Genomic DNA, 14,494 nt, shown 5'->3' on the forward strand with positions numbered 1-14,494 from the left:
TTTTACCGCAGTGATTAATCAGCAACGATCGCCCTGATGTCAGCACGCTCGGCCTGGCATAAATCTCCGCACTCGGGACTTGGGAGGGATAAACGCTGAGCGACCAAAGGGGAAGCGGCTGCAAGGAAAGCAATGCGCTGATACAACAAAAAGAAAAACCTCAGTTTTCCAGATTGACCACACTTCCTTGATCTCCTCGCTCCCTAAACAGTGTGCATTTACAGGAATCCTATTGCCAGGAGAGGTACGTTGCTCCAGGAAATTTAGGTTGGTCCTTAACCTGTGAGTTTTGAAGTAGTTTCGTGGGTGCATGTTCCATTTGTACAGCTGATCCAAAATGCGGAATTAACCAAGGTTTATTTCTTTTATTTACTGTCTGCATGCTCCTTCTAAGAATTGGGGTTCACAGCTGAAGGACGTAGACTCCTTCCTGCAGATCCCACGTTATTTAAATTGGTCCAGCTTGGTTAAATATTATCAGTTTTGTTGCAATTTTTGTTTAGTTGATGCGTTCCAAGAAGCAAATTGATAATTGGCTCAGCTACTTCAGTGCAGGCAAAGACTATTGTATTATACTAATATGCTAATGGTAATCATATGCAATGCATAATATATTATTTGAAAGAAGGATAATTATTTTTTCACTTGTATTGAGAAGTCTTATTCAATGGCATTCAAAATTTTGCAAATAATCAAATTGAAGGGCTGCCAGTTTCCTATTGTTTTCCTTTACTGTGGATTTGAGCAGCCATTGTACTGTTTGGCAATGCAGTGATGCTGCGATCATTTCCTTGTTGTTCACTCCTCAAGACTGGCAAAATGAGCCTCAGTTGAGTTTTTAAAGCACTTTTTTGAATTGTTGCATATCTTGTAAAAGATTTGGCTTTTTTTTATCCTATCCCTTTTTCATCGTGTCCTGGTACCTGCAGTAATGCCCAGCCATTACATTAAGCTGCATAGACCAGATGTTTTCTCTGCAGCCAACCCTAACTAGACCAGTGGAAGGGATGCTGCAGTGGTATCAGTGTAACTCTGGTATGGGGGGAAACAGACAGCCAACACTCCCTGCTCCTGTGCGGTACACAGTGATCCACCTGAAAGAGCGTACATGTGAACAACTGCAAGCAAATCAAATCCAACCCTGAAGCCTTCCAGAGACAGACAATGGCTCATGCAATGTGAAAGGCATCAAGGGTGAGGTCTGTCAGCTGTTTCTCAGTAAGAACAGAGATGAAATAATTGAGAGAAAAAGTTTGGAACTTGATGATTTGAGTGCAAAAAAACTCATTCTGAGATTTCCATCAACAAAATGAAATAGTCACTGAGAGAAAAATTTTAATCTTTTCTTACTTTATAATCAGTACCAAATGTAACGTCCTTCAATTTGGGTTGAGGTTGCATTGATTAAGTACCTTGTAAAATTTATGATTCATCTCTATCACCTAATGTGTTACTGCTCTGTGGCACACCGTTGACAGTATGATAGCTTTAGCAGTGAGTGCTCATGACATAGCTTGTGAAATTGGCTGACTGTAGTTTTGGAGCCCACGGTTGCAACAGAACTTTTCAACACAGTCCTCTGTGCAGAATGTTAACTCATCTCCTTAATGTCATCAGGCTGAATAACTCCTCCCAACACCCTTCGTCACTGACTGCATCTCTGCTAATGTTAATAACTGCACTGCATTCTTAAATTGGACACGTGTGCCTCTACTACTATAACTACATACGTCTAATACTATATGAGGTAATAAAAAATAGTGTTGGAGAGGAGGGTAGGGGGGAATGTACGTTTACAGCACAGGTTACGAAGAAGAATATGGGAAGCTACACAAAACATTCTCAACATATTTTCTTTTTTTATAAAGAACCATTTATCTCTCCTCTATTGATCTATTCTCACATATATAGACAACGTAGCAAAATATCAAGTGAGTAATATTGATGGGCATCAATTTTGTTGCTGCAAGGTGAATGATCTCAGTTGTTCCCTTTGCATCCTCTCTTTGGTGCGCTCGTATTTTTAAGCACACACTATGCTATTTCTTTGGTAAAAGAGGAAGTATTAGGGAGTTTATCATCTATGAAAATAGATAAGTTGCTGGGCCTAGATGAAATATACCCCAGGCTACTGATAGAAGTGGGGGGCAGGGTTTGAGGGGGAGGGGTGGAATTTCAGAGGCTCTGACTGCAATTTTTCAAACTTCTCTGATGATAAGAGTGGCTCTGGAGGACCGATAACATTGTACCATTGTTTAGAAAGGGGAGTAGGCATATCAGAGGCTAGTTAATTTAAATTTGGTAGCCTGCAAATCATTAGAATTGATTCTGGTGAACAATATAAACCTTCATTTAGGAAACCACAGATTAATTAGGGACAGACAGCATGGACCTATTAAAGGAGGTTGGAGTCCAAATAATTTGACTGAATTCTTTGAGGAAGTAATAAAGAGGTTTGAAGAAGCAAATGCATTTGGTATGGTCTATATAGATTTTAGTGAGGCTTTTGACCAGGTCCCACATGGCACATAATTTATAAAAATGAAAAAAAAACAAGATTTGAAAGAGAGTGGCAAATTTCATCAAAAGCTGGCTCAGTGGCAGAAAATAAAGGGTGAAGGTTGATGGATGTTTTTGCAACTGAAATGCTGTTCCCAGTGAGGTTCTACAGGGCTCAGCACTCCCTCCTTTCTTTTCGGCAATATATATTAGTGACTTAGATCTGTATGTTGGAGGAATATTAAAACAGTTTGTGGATTGTACAAACTTGGTAGTGTAGTTAACGGAGAAAAAGAAAGCTTTTAGGTTCACAAAGAGATAGACGATCTGGTCATTTGGGCAGAACAATGACAAATGGCACTTAATCCATTGAAATTATGACGGCGGAACAAGCCAATGGAATTTACAATACATTCAATATTATTAAGAGTTGTGCAGAAACAGAGGCACCATGGGATGTATGTTTACTGATCTTTAGGGTAGCAGCACAAGTTACTAAAATGTTCAAAAATGAAAAGGGCTACTGTGCTTTATTAGGAGAGGCTTAGGAAATAAGAGGAGGGAGATCATACTCAAACTGTCTATTATACTAGTCAGATCATACTCTGGATATTGTGTATAGTTCTGATCACCAAATTACAGGAAAGATATAGGACAGAAAAGCACTGGAAATGGTACAGAGAAAATTTCCAAAGATGTTCCTGGGACTGAAAAACTTTAGCTATGTAGAAAGTCTGGCTGATCTTGAGTTGTTTACTTTGGAGCAAAGAAGGCTGTGGGGAAATTTAATTGAAAATTTATAAAATGATGAGGGACCTACATATATAGTACAAAGGAAAGACCTGTTTCCCCTGACGGAGGGCCAGTGAGTATAGATTTAAAAATAACATGAAAGGATTAGGGAGAAGATAAGGAAGAACTTTTCACTAAGTCAGAGTCTGAAACTCATAGCAGAAATCCTAAATACATTTAAACAGCACTTAGATGTGAGCTTGAAGAACCATAACCTGCAGGGCTACACATCAAACTTTGGTAGTCTGTTTCAACTAGCACAGACATAATGGCCCAAATGGCCTCCATCCACATTGTAAGTTTTCTGAGATTTCCTATGACTCGAGCTCCTTCGTATGCCACAGTGGACCAGTTTGCATCCTTTCTCTGCATCACTGTGCTGCTCACAGAATTTAAATCAGACAAATTTTGAGCAGAAGGTTATGAAGGAGCAGATGGACAATATATGTTTACAACTGAGGTTGGATTCTGACTAAGAAAGATGACAGCCATCAAATGCTGGATGCAATTAATTGAAAGTTTGCAAATGTTGGAAGGACTAAGGGCAGCACTTGGACTGAATTTTAATATTCTAAATCCCCTCATTTGCACCTTTCATTCCTCGAGTGAGTGTGATTCTGGCATGTGCATTTACAGTGGCTGGGAATAGCAAGTTTCTCCTTTTTCGTATGGTATTTGTTCAAAGTTGTAAATTTTTTTCAAACTTAAATTCCTCTTGATCTCAAGTGACGTGAATTATTAAACTGAAATATTCTTTCAATTTAATTTCAAAGCAGTCTATTTCTGAAGTGAGTATTTTACACTTGCGCAGTCAGAGCTTACTCATAGATTCCTCCTTTACACATAACCCTTATGTTGCCATACTCACTGTCTCTGACACTCACACTTCCTGTCATGTATAAGAAATGGTCACGTGAATAGATTTTTTGGATCTGTAGGTCAGCCTTGCTTTTCAATAAATTCATTCCTCAGTTTCCTTCCCACACAGAATCCCTTATTTCTCAATTCCCTTTGACTCCAAAACTCTACTGATGTGCCTCTCATGTATCCAAACTGGAGCCCTCCAGGTCAGACAATTCTAAAAGTTCAGAAACCTTTCTCCTCATTATTGGTACCAAATAGCCTCGTCAGTCTGAAGTTTCAATGACCTAATTCCAGTCTCTCCAACGAAGGAAAATATTCTCTCATCGTTTATGTCATCCAGTCTGCAAAGAATTTTATTTGTTTTATTAATGACACCATTCATTCTTCTAAACTCAGGGCTCTATATGCCAAGACTATTCGTGTCTCGTAATAGGCCAGTCCCCTTAACCCTAGAACCATTCTTGTGAACCTTTGTTGCAGTACCCATAAGGAAAGCATAGTTTCCTTCTTTGGAAAGTTGAGTCATAGAAAGCTCACAGAGTCAAGGTGGGGGATGCTGAGTCCACTGTAAGGGATCTGGTTATTTGATGTGGACCTGGGCGTTGAGTGATCAGGACCTGGGATTGTGAGATTTGTGGGTATGGGTTTCAGGTAAAGAGAATGAACTTGGGAAGGATGTGGGGAATGATGCTGGGGAATGTTGGATGGAGAATGGTAAATAAATAAAGAAAAAGAAAATCATCTGAGCATCATTCCCAGTGTTGGGTTGGGCCCTGACTTAAAATAGCAATGCCGCCAAAGAAATATTTCTATTTAAGCCAATGTGGACTGAAATTGCCTAACAATAGGTGAGCTTTAGAGCCATTTGGACTAACTTTTCCTGCCTAGTCAAATGTTGCACTCCAAATAAATTTCATTGGAACAAAAAGTGTGTTTTCTATGCAAGTGCAATTTACAAATGCAAGTGCCTGGTCGAATATCCAGAGTGGCAGGAATCAAACAAGAAACAATTTTCATTGTGTTCCACTCAGGGGAAATATTGATTTTCATACATACAGTGCTGAAGAAGCAGATCAAATATTTAGGTGTCTGTTCTTTCTGTGCCCCACCTCTATTCACTGACGTAATCCTTCAAACCCACATCAGAGGCACAGCATGATTTACCATTGTAATCATTCAGCAAACTCCAAGCCATCAGGAGTCACATTGTATTTCGATATGTCAAATGAATTAAGAAATAATTACAAGCTGTGGGACTTTGATACAGCGTGTAAAGATGTGGACACCAGTCAAATAATTTTGGACTTCTTCAATATTCAGTCCAATGGTGAAGATTGCACTTCATTCCTCACTTGAGCTTTGGTTATGATTATTCAACATCAATCATCTCCTCCATAGAATATTCTTGTGGGCATACATCAGCAACAGTGCCAGACTCCTCCTTGGGTTTGTCCTGTTCCACCAGAAGAATGGATCCATCAGAGATAATGGCAAAGCGATATACAAGTGGGAAGGAGTGATGCTTGTATCCTCAACATTGTCTCCGGACCCCATGAGGTCCCAAGGTGTCAGGTCAACCATTCACAAGGAAACTACTTCTTCATTTTCACCCATCATTCTTAGCTGGTATGCTCCTCCACATTGAACATGGGTTAGAAGAAGTACTAAGAGTACCCAGAACACAAAATATACACTGCATGGGACACTTCAATGTCCATTGTCAAGAGTAACTCACTGACAAAATTGGCTGAGTCCTGAAGGACTTGACTGCCAGACAGGTGATGAGGCATGAGGAAAAAACCTACTACAACTAGAATGATCTACCTGTGGATGATATTATTGTCTGTGACACCATTAGTAGCAGTGACACTGTTCAGTCTTTGTGGAGACAGTGTATTATTTTCTCACTGAAGATATCTTCCACCATGTAGTGAGACATTACCATTGAACTCAATGGGATCGACTAGGCATTCATCAAGTGCAACCACAGCAGTAGGACTGTATGCTACCCCAAGCCGTCACGTTATGTCCCAACATATCTGTCACTTCAATATTACTATTAAGCCAGTTACTTATGGTAATTCTAGTTATTTATTAATTACAATATTACTGATGGTGTTTCAATGAGGTTTGCAGTTCAGCACTGTTCTTACCAAAAAAATGAGATGCCAACCAGCCAGAGCTTACTTAACAGTAAGTCAGTCTCTGGTTAATTGAAAGCATTCAAGAGGTTCAGGTTAAAAATGTTCCCATAAAGAAGTATAGCAGGTTTCCATATCTAAAGCGTTCAAAAGAGAAGGTCCATAGAAGATAGGATAGCATCAAAGGGAAGTTTATGTTAAATACAAGAACTTAATACTACAGAAAACTGAGAAGAACATGGAAAGGGCAAGGATGAAATTAAAAGGGAAATCGGGAATGCAAAAAAGTAGATGTGAAAAGATACTGGGAGAAGAAAATCCAAATATGTCTTAAAAATATGAAGAGGACAAGGAAAAGTAAGGAAAGAGGAGGAGCTATTAGAAAACAAAAAGATAACCTTTGTGTGGTGGCAGAAGATGTGGGTCCAGGTCTTAATAAAAACTCTGCAGCTGTCTTTACATAAAAGGGAGAGGATGTTAGTCATAAGGTCATGAACTCATACTGCACTGAAACAGACACTTCAGCCCACCATGTCCATGCTGATCATTGTACCTATTCTATACAAAGCCCATTTACTAGCACTAGTCTGCCATGCATTCTCAATTCAAGTACTTTTCTAGATACTTTTGAAATGTTGTGAGAGTCTCTGCCTCCACTACCCACTCCAGCAGTGCATTCCAGTTTTCAACCACCTTCTAGGTGGAAAAGTTCTTCCTCAGTTGCCTTCTAAACTTCTTACCACTTACTCTAAACCTATGCTCTCCTGTTTTAGATACCTCTGCTCTGGTAAAAAGTTTTCCACCATCTACCCTAAGTTATAGTTGTGTGAAATATTGGACGGATAAAGAAAGAAATAGTTGTAATGGATTTTGCATCCTTGAAAGTGGATAAATAACCAGATCCAGATGAAATATACCCCAAGGTTTTAAAAAAAGGAAGTGAGGAAATTCAGGAGATTCTGAACAATATGTTTCAATCCTCCATGGCTATGAGGTTGATGCCAGAGGTTTGGGGAACTGCTAATGCTGTGCCTTTGTTTAAAAAGGAAGGAAGGTTTAAACCAAATAATTAAAGACAGCTAGTTTAACTTCAGTAATGAGCAAATTATTGTAATCAAGTCTGAGGGAAAAACCTTTATTTAGAATGGCAGATATTAATCAAGGATAGTGCACAGTGATGAGGAGGGTTGATGATGGTAGTATGTGTGATGCCGTCTACCTGGATTAATTATAAAGAAAGATTAGATAAACTAGGGATGTTTTCTTTGGAACAGCACAGGCTGAGGGGAGATGTAATTGAAATGCAGAAGATTATGAGGGGACTGCAGAGAGCACATTGATGGAAAATATTTCCTTTAGCAGAGGGGTCAAAAATGGGGGGTGTGCAGGGGGCAGAGACTTACAGTAATTAGTAGAAGAGTTAGAGGGGAGATGAGGATCTTTTTCTTCCAGAGGATCTGGAGCCTGTTGTCTGAAAGGTTGGCACACCAGATGTATAAAACACTTGGATGACCTGTAAAGCTACAGAACTGTTGCTGGAAGCTGGGAAAGGCCTTCTTTTATGTTGTAAATGTTCTATGATTGAATAGTTTCCTATGAGTTTTGGTTTGAATGTTGGCCCTTTAAGTAGAGTAGTTACAAGGAAACAAAAGTATTTGACAAAAACTACATGCAGTTGATAGAACTAAATGATCCCACCACCAATGGATCAGATCAAAGCTCTGAATCCTTGACAAATCGAATCATAAATAATAGTAGACAGGAGGATGAAGCTCCAAGAATACATCCATCTGAAGTGCTGAGTAGATGCTCTATCTTGACTTCCTCCTGAAACTTTCACCATGATGGAAGTAAATTCTTAGCCAATTCAATTTACAAAAGATATAATGAAACAGCAGAGAGCACTGGCCCTAGTAAAAGCAATGGGAAAAGACAGAATCCCCATTGTAGGACTGTAGCTTCATTCTCTGGAGCTAGCTGTGTCCATAGCTATACTGAGTTAGTGCAGTTACAACTGCAGCATCTACCTAAGAATTTTAAATTGCTCACCTACATCCGATCCACAAAAAGTAAGACAAATCCTATCCTGTCACTAACTGTCCAATCAGTTTACCATGCACCATCAGCGAATTGACAATGGCATTGGCATTGGCATTGACATTGGCAGTCCTATCAAGTGATATAAGTTCACTGAAATACATTTCAGGCTTTGGTAGAACCATTTAACTCCAGACTCATTGCAATCCTGTTTCAAACCTAGATGTAAGAGCTGAATTCAAGAGGTGAAGTGAGTGTGACTGCTTTTGACATCAAGCAGTATTTGATCAAGTGTGGCATGAAGGAACACTGGTAAAGCTGAATTCAATGGGCATCAGAGGGAAACCCCTCCAACAGTGGGGTCATACGTTGCACAAAGGAAGATGGTTATGGTTGTTGGAAGTCTCGGAATATCACAGCAGGAGTTCTTCAGTGCAGTGCCTAGACCCAACTATCTTCAACTGCTTCATTAAAAACTTTCCTTCATAATAAGGCCAGAGATGGAGATATATGCTGATAACTGCACAATGTTCAATTCCATTTGCGACTCCTCACCTAATGAAACAGTCCATGCCTGCGTGCAGCAAGAACAGAGATAACATGCAGATATGAGCTAGATGCAGGAAACATTTGTGCCACCTAAGTATTAAGGAAAGGCATCACTAACAAGGCACAGTTTAATCATCTACCCCTAACCCCTACCACCAACATCCACAGTAATATGAGAACAGGTCAGAGGCAAGGTATCCTCCAATATGCAATCCACTTATTGACACCTCAAGATTGTTTCACCATCTACAATGCGCAAGTGCGGAGTATGGTAGATTGCTCTCCCTGTGTTTGGTTAAGTGCGGTTCTAACACATTCAGGAAACTATGTACAATCTTGGACTAAGCAGCCCACTTTTGTGATGATCCTTTCACCCCCTTAAACATTAATTCCCTCCATGACCAGTCCACCATGGCTACAGTGTACACCATATAAATATGCATTTTAGTTACTTGGTTAAACTAATCTGACATCACCTCCGAAATCCAGAGCCTCTACCACCAAGAAGGAAAAGGCAATGAGAGCATAAGAATGCCACCACCTGGAGTTTCTCCTCAAAGTCACACACCATCCTGATTTGAAAATGTGTCACTGTCCTTTCCTCATCTTGGTATAAATGCTAGAACTCACTCCTCAACAACATTGCAAGGTGCTCCTCACAAAAATAGACTGCAGTGGTTCCAGAAGGTGGCTCACTACCATCTTCTCGGAGGCCATGCAGGGTGGACACTGAACTCTGGCCTTCCCTGCAACACCCTCATTCCGTAAAGAAATGCAAAATGGTCAGGAGATGGATCCACCCCTTGCAGCATAGCTAGTTCTGCCTTAAGCCAGAAACACAATGAAGACACAGCCCAAACAATTAAGTTTCTTGTCAATGGTGATGGTACATTTGAAGTTAAGAGCTGAATGTCTGTACTTTTTCTTGCTGATGATGATTATTGCTGGGAGATAAATATTTTTACTGCCTGGTCAGACCAAACCTGGAGTTGACATTGATGTCCTGTTACAGGCAGACTTGAGCTGCTTTATTCCTGGGGATGTTGTGAATGGAGCAGAGTGTTGAAGAGTCATCAGTAAACAACTTCCATCTTCGGACTATGACAGAGGAGAGGCTGGAAATAGATAAAGATGTTTAGGCCGAGTCATGCTTTCCTAGATAAGTCTGACTGTGATGTCCCTGGACTGTAATAATTTGTCTCTGACAACCACAGCAGTCTTCTGATGTGTCAGAAAAATCTCGAGACTGACTGTTGTCTAGGATCCCTTTATTGCCTTATATTGAAGCAGCTTGTTAGATGCAAGCATTTGTACAGAGCTTTTCTGATGTGAAGACAATATTCTTATCCAGAGACCACATGAAAGAAGACTGCAACCCATTTCTTGTAGCACACGAGGAGACACTTTGAGTGAACCATTTGATTTGTCTTGTTTCCTTCAGTATTATAAAAGATCAAACAAAGCAAGCAACTGAGAGACAGCGGGAAGCCCTTTGCCATTTGTGACTTCCCACCACAATACGTCCCCCCACACCTCATCCTTCATAGAACCAATAGTGATGCAGCATGTATTTTCCCTCTTTGCTGGGACCCCTCCTAATAGAGTCATAATGTCATACAGCACAGAAACAGACCCTTTAGCCCACAGTCTGTGCCAACCATCAAGCAAGCATTTACACTAATGTTACACTAATCACATTTGAGGAGAGAATTCTGGCTGAATGTAGCATAGATACATTAACTATCCCTTGGGTGCTGACACATTTGGCGTTTGCCCTCAAAGGGCTGGATAGTATTGAGGATCTGACTGTCCCCATTTTATCAAATACAGCAGAGCCATCTTGAGACCACACTGGAAAGATGCATGTTATGAAGCTCCCTTAGGTGTTTTGTAGGTTGTCACTAGGCTTGAGCAATGCACTAATTGTAACACACAATGTTATCACTTAGAAGTGGGCAGCAGTTGACAAACCAGACCATAAAGGTTCAGCAAAGGGAAACACCTGGATGGAAAATGTTGACATTCCTCAGTTGGTGGGGGGCATTTGTTTCACTGGGTTTCACTTCACTGCAAAGTTACTGACAGAAGGTCCACATTCATGAGAAAAACAGATACCCATCTGGCCAGTCAAAGTTCTTAAGGAAGAGATGGAGTCACAGAGTCACATGGCATTGAAACAGGCCCTTGAGCCACCAAGTCCATGCTGATCATCAAGCACCCTTTTCCACAAATCTGACATTAATCTAGTTTATTTTCATTATATTCCCATCAACTTTGCCCAGACTGTATCATTCATCTGGACACTAGGAGCAAGTTAGCCAGTTGACATATTACCCACGTATATTTGGGGAGTGGGAGGAAACTGGAGCACCCAGGGGAAATCCACACAGTCACAAGGAGAACATGCAAACTCCACACAGGAGCTCCAGAGGTCAGGACTGAACCCGGATCTCTAGTGTTGTGAGGTAGCGGCTCTACTAGCTGTGCCACTGTGCTACCCCGGCACAGTTGATCAGAATGAATGCCACTCAGTCACTCCATGACAAGTACTTGGGTAGGACTAGTTGTGTTAGTGTCTTGGAAAGGCACCCTAAATCTTCCAATTACAAATCTTCCTCATTCACACATTCCTCAGTATGCCCTGCATTCAGGTTGACCCTAGCCTTTCTCATCCTTCTGCTTAATGAAACTGCCCTTTGCAAAATTATACATAATGCAGTGGATTGGAGACTTTTCCCTACTGAGCAGGACTCATCTCTCTCTAACCATGACTCATTCTCTGCATTACTTCAGGATATCTATGGTATATATTAATTCTCATGTATAGATACACATTGTTGTGCATTCACTTAACTGGTATTTTGGGGTTTGTTGGATAGATTATCAATCAGATTATATATTCCTTCAATGAAACATGCCATGCTAAATTGTTTCAAAATGAAGTCATCATCTACACTTCCAGGTTATTGGATATTAATTGGCGAGACTGGGTTACAGAAAATCTAAACACCATCAGGCCTTCAATAGGGCAGAAACCCTTTCACAACACTCATGGGGTTGATGTCAGAGGCTCAGATGATTAAACGGGTGCAATCTCTAATATCTTGCACCCTTGAAATCCATGCTATCAGAGAGCTGTTGTGTGACCTGATGTATTAATCTCTGCTATCCACTAATGAAGGAATGCATGTCTGTCAATTACTTCATATATCTGTAATCAGGTGAGTAAAGCCTTGGAACAATTCAAAAGCTTAAATCTTCAATGATGTCTCTATGACAGAGGTTGACTGTAGGCTTGGAATCTTGTAGAGGTCTGTGACATAATTCTTGCAAGGCAAGGGACCTGAAGTCATTTCACCCATCACCAGCCCAGGATAGGTAGCCTGCGTAAATAGATGTGAGTCAGCAGTCAATAATGGGGACCTAAGTTGTAATCTCTAGTGGAACCCAAATGTGTGTGGTATGTGATGTGGATGACTTAACAAACAAAGCAGAGAAAATCAAGTAAATGTTGTTGATATCAGCTGAAGGGTAGTTCAACCTGCACATTTGTCCCTTCAAGAACCCCTTTCCCTTCTTGAAACAAAAGCCTTGTAATACTAAAAGTACAATGTCATCAAAAACAATGAGCCAATACAAATGAAGATGAGCAGATATAAAAGTATGCAGAATGAAACTCTAAAATCAATAATGAAAGGTGCCAAGCATTTTGATGAAACCAACCTACACCATATAGGCAATCATTTTACATGAGTTAGTAGGCTATGAAAAAGTAGATCATTCTTAATTGTTTGCATATATTTGTATCTGAGGATGTAATGGTGCTTCTGTTACATAGTGAATCCAGGTTACAAGTTAGGGAATTAATACTCCTATTCTGCCCTGAATCTGATAATATTGTCGCAGTGAAGAAATGGTTATCCTTCGAGAAATATAGCAAGCCTCATCATGACCGGGTGGCAGGAAAACAATATTTTACTTTTTGAATGCAGTAACAATAAAAACAGAAAAATAATCATAACTGTGAAATAATCTTAATTGTGAAATTATCCTTAAAGCAGACAAAATTGCACTAAACTGTTGTTAAACAGTAACTGCAGTAATTTCCCTTGGATTACTTGAAGCAGTTTCGCAGTCAGGAGATGCCTGATGACCACAAATGGCTTTTGCATGCTAAATGTAACATCATTGTGTTAAAGTAATTACATGCTAGCGTGGACACACAACAAAGCTTACAAGCACAGAGACAAGCAGAGGATTGATGTACTGGTCACCTGACAAGTGACAGAGGGAAATGTCAGTTTTATTAGAGCGCATTGTTGGTTTGAGTTCAGAAAAAAAATGTGTAAAACCAAGAACCAAATATTTTTTGTCTATTTTTTTATGCTTATGTTAGCATGTAAAAGATCTACCTGCATCAAGTACTCCCCTGTCACACAATCTCCACCTGTAATGCCCCCCATCCCCCCCACCATGGTAGATCATTCAAATGCATGTATTTAAAATGGGAGCAAAATATTAAATTGCTGGTTAAGTATTTAATCGAAAACCCATCGAGATTATGGAACAGAGGGAAGCCAGTTTGTGAATTTTAGGTAAGCCTGCTCCTCAGTGGAGCAGTATAGATGTGGTTGCACGGCACTGCACTCCGTGAAAGTGTGTGTGCGTGTGTGTGTCGCAGAAACTACAAATAACGTGGGAGGTGCTGTGAGTAAAAGCAACAGAAGGTGCATCTGGTGCAGTATTAATGCCTGGGTGAATCCTGATTGTTTTACCTGCTTGGGTTCTTTATATCATCATGAAAAGATCAAACTGTTTTCCCGAAGTTATTTGTTTTACGAGGATGGATTTCTGTCTGTTTGAGGGTCAGCAATCAAAAACTTTGCATTTCAGTAGCCGCCCACTGACAACAGGTAAGTGGAATGACGGGCTTGTGTTTGGGACAGCAGGACACGGATCTGGGGCAGAAGAGGTCCAACCTTTCCCTGTCAGTTCTGGAGAACCCAAACTACTTCTCACCTTCCTTCAGCTTTTGATGACTCCTGGTCTTCTTCACCCCATTTTCACCCAACAGGAAAGCCATGGTGCCTTCCATTTTCAGGGCACCCATTAAAACTGCTTTGGGGAATATCAATGTAATCAAGACTGGATAGACCTCAGTAAAGAAGGAAACCACTGACTTCTGGCAGGGTTAGAAACATTTAACTCCTTCAGCATAGCATCTCACCCAATGGGGAATATGAACAGTGTGATATATGCACCTCTCAGTGTATATCTAAAATACTATTAATGTGCTATATTGGAAATCTAGGAATGGCTAAATGGATTTCTAATTACCAATTAGATATTGAGTAATAAGCACTATTTTTGGGTGCATTATCTTTTTACTCATACCCATACAGATTGTGTATGCATTTGTGTATTTGCAAAAAGATAAAACAAAAAGCAGAATGTATGAATGGTTGTTAAAGATTTTTGGATGTCTAATTTTCTTGGTTGTAGAAGGTTGGGCAGTACTCGTTTAATAAACATATGCATCAGATATGTTTAACTGTATTATGTGAGTGTTCTCAACTAAAATTAATGCTGCAACAATGTCACCTTAGCAATAA

The 14,494-nt window shown here is 40.1% G+C and overlaps 1 protein-coding gene across 1 annotated transcript in view; it reads left to right on the top strand.

The window, feature by feature from the left end:
* LOC127569354 (slit homolog 3 protein-like) overlaps window positions 1-14,494 on the top strand; it is a 529,163-nt gene that overhangs the window by 313,207 nt on the left and 201,462 nt on the right. The window lies entirely within an intron of this gene.

The sequence above is a fragment of the Pristis pectinata genome, chromosome 4 (assembly GCF_009764475.1).
Source record: "Pristis pectinata isolate sPriPec2 chromosome 4, sPriPec2.1.pri, whole genome shotgun sequence".
In the NCBI taxonomy this organism is placed as follows: Eukaryota; Metazoa; Chordata; class Chondrichthyes; order Rhinopristiformes; family Pristidae; genus Pristis; species Pristis pectinata.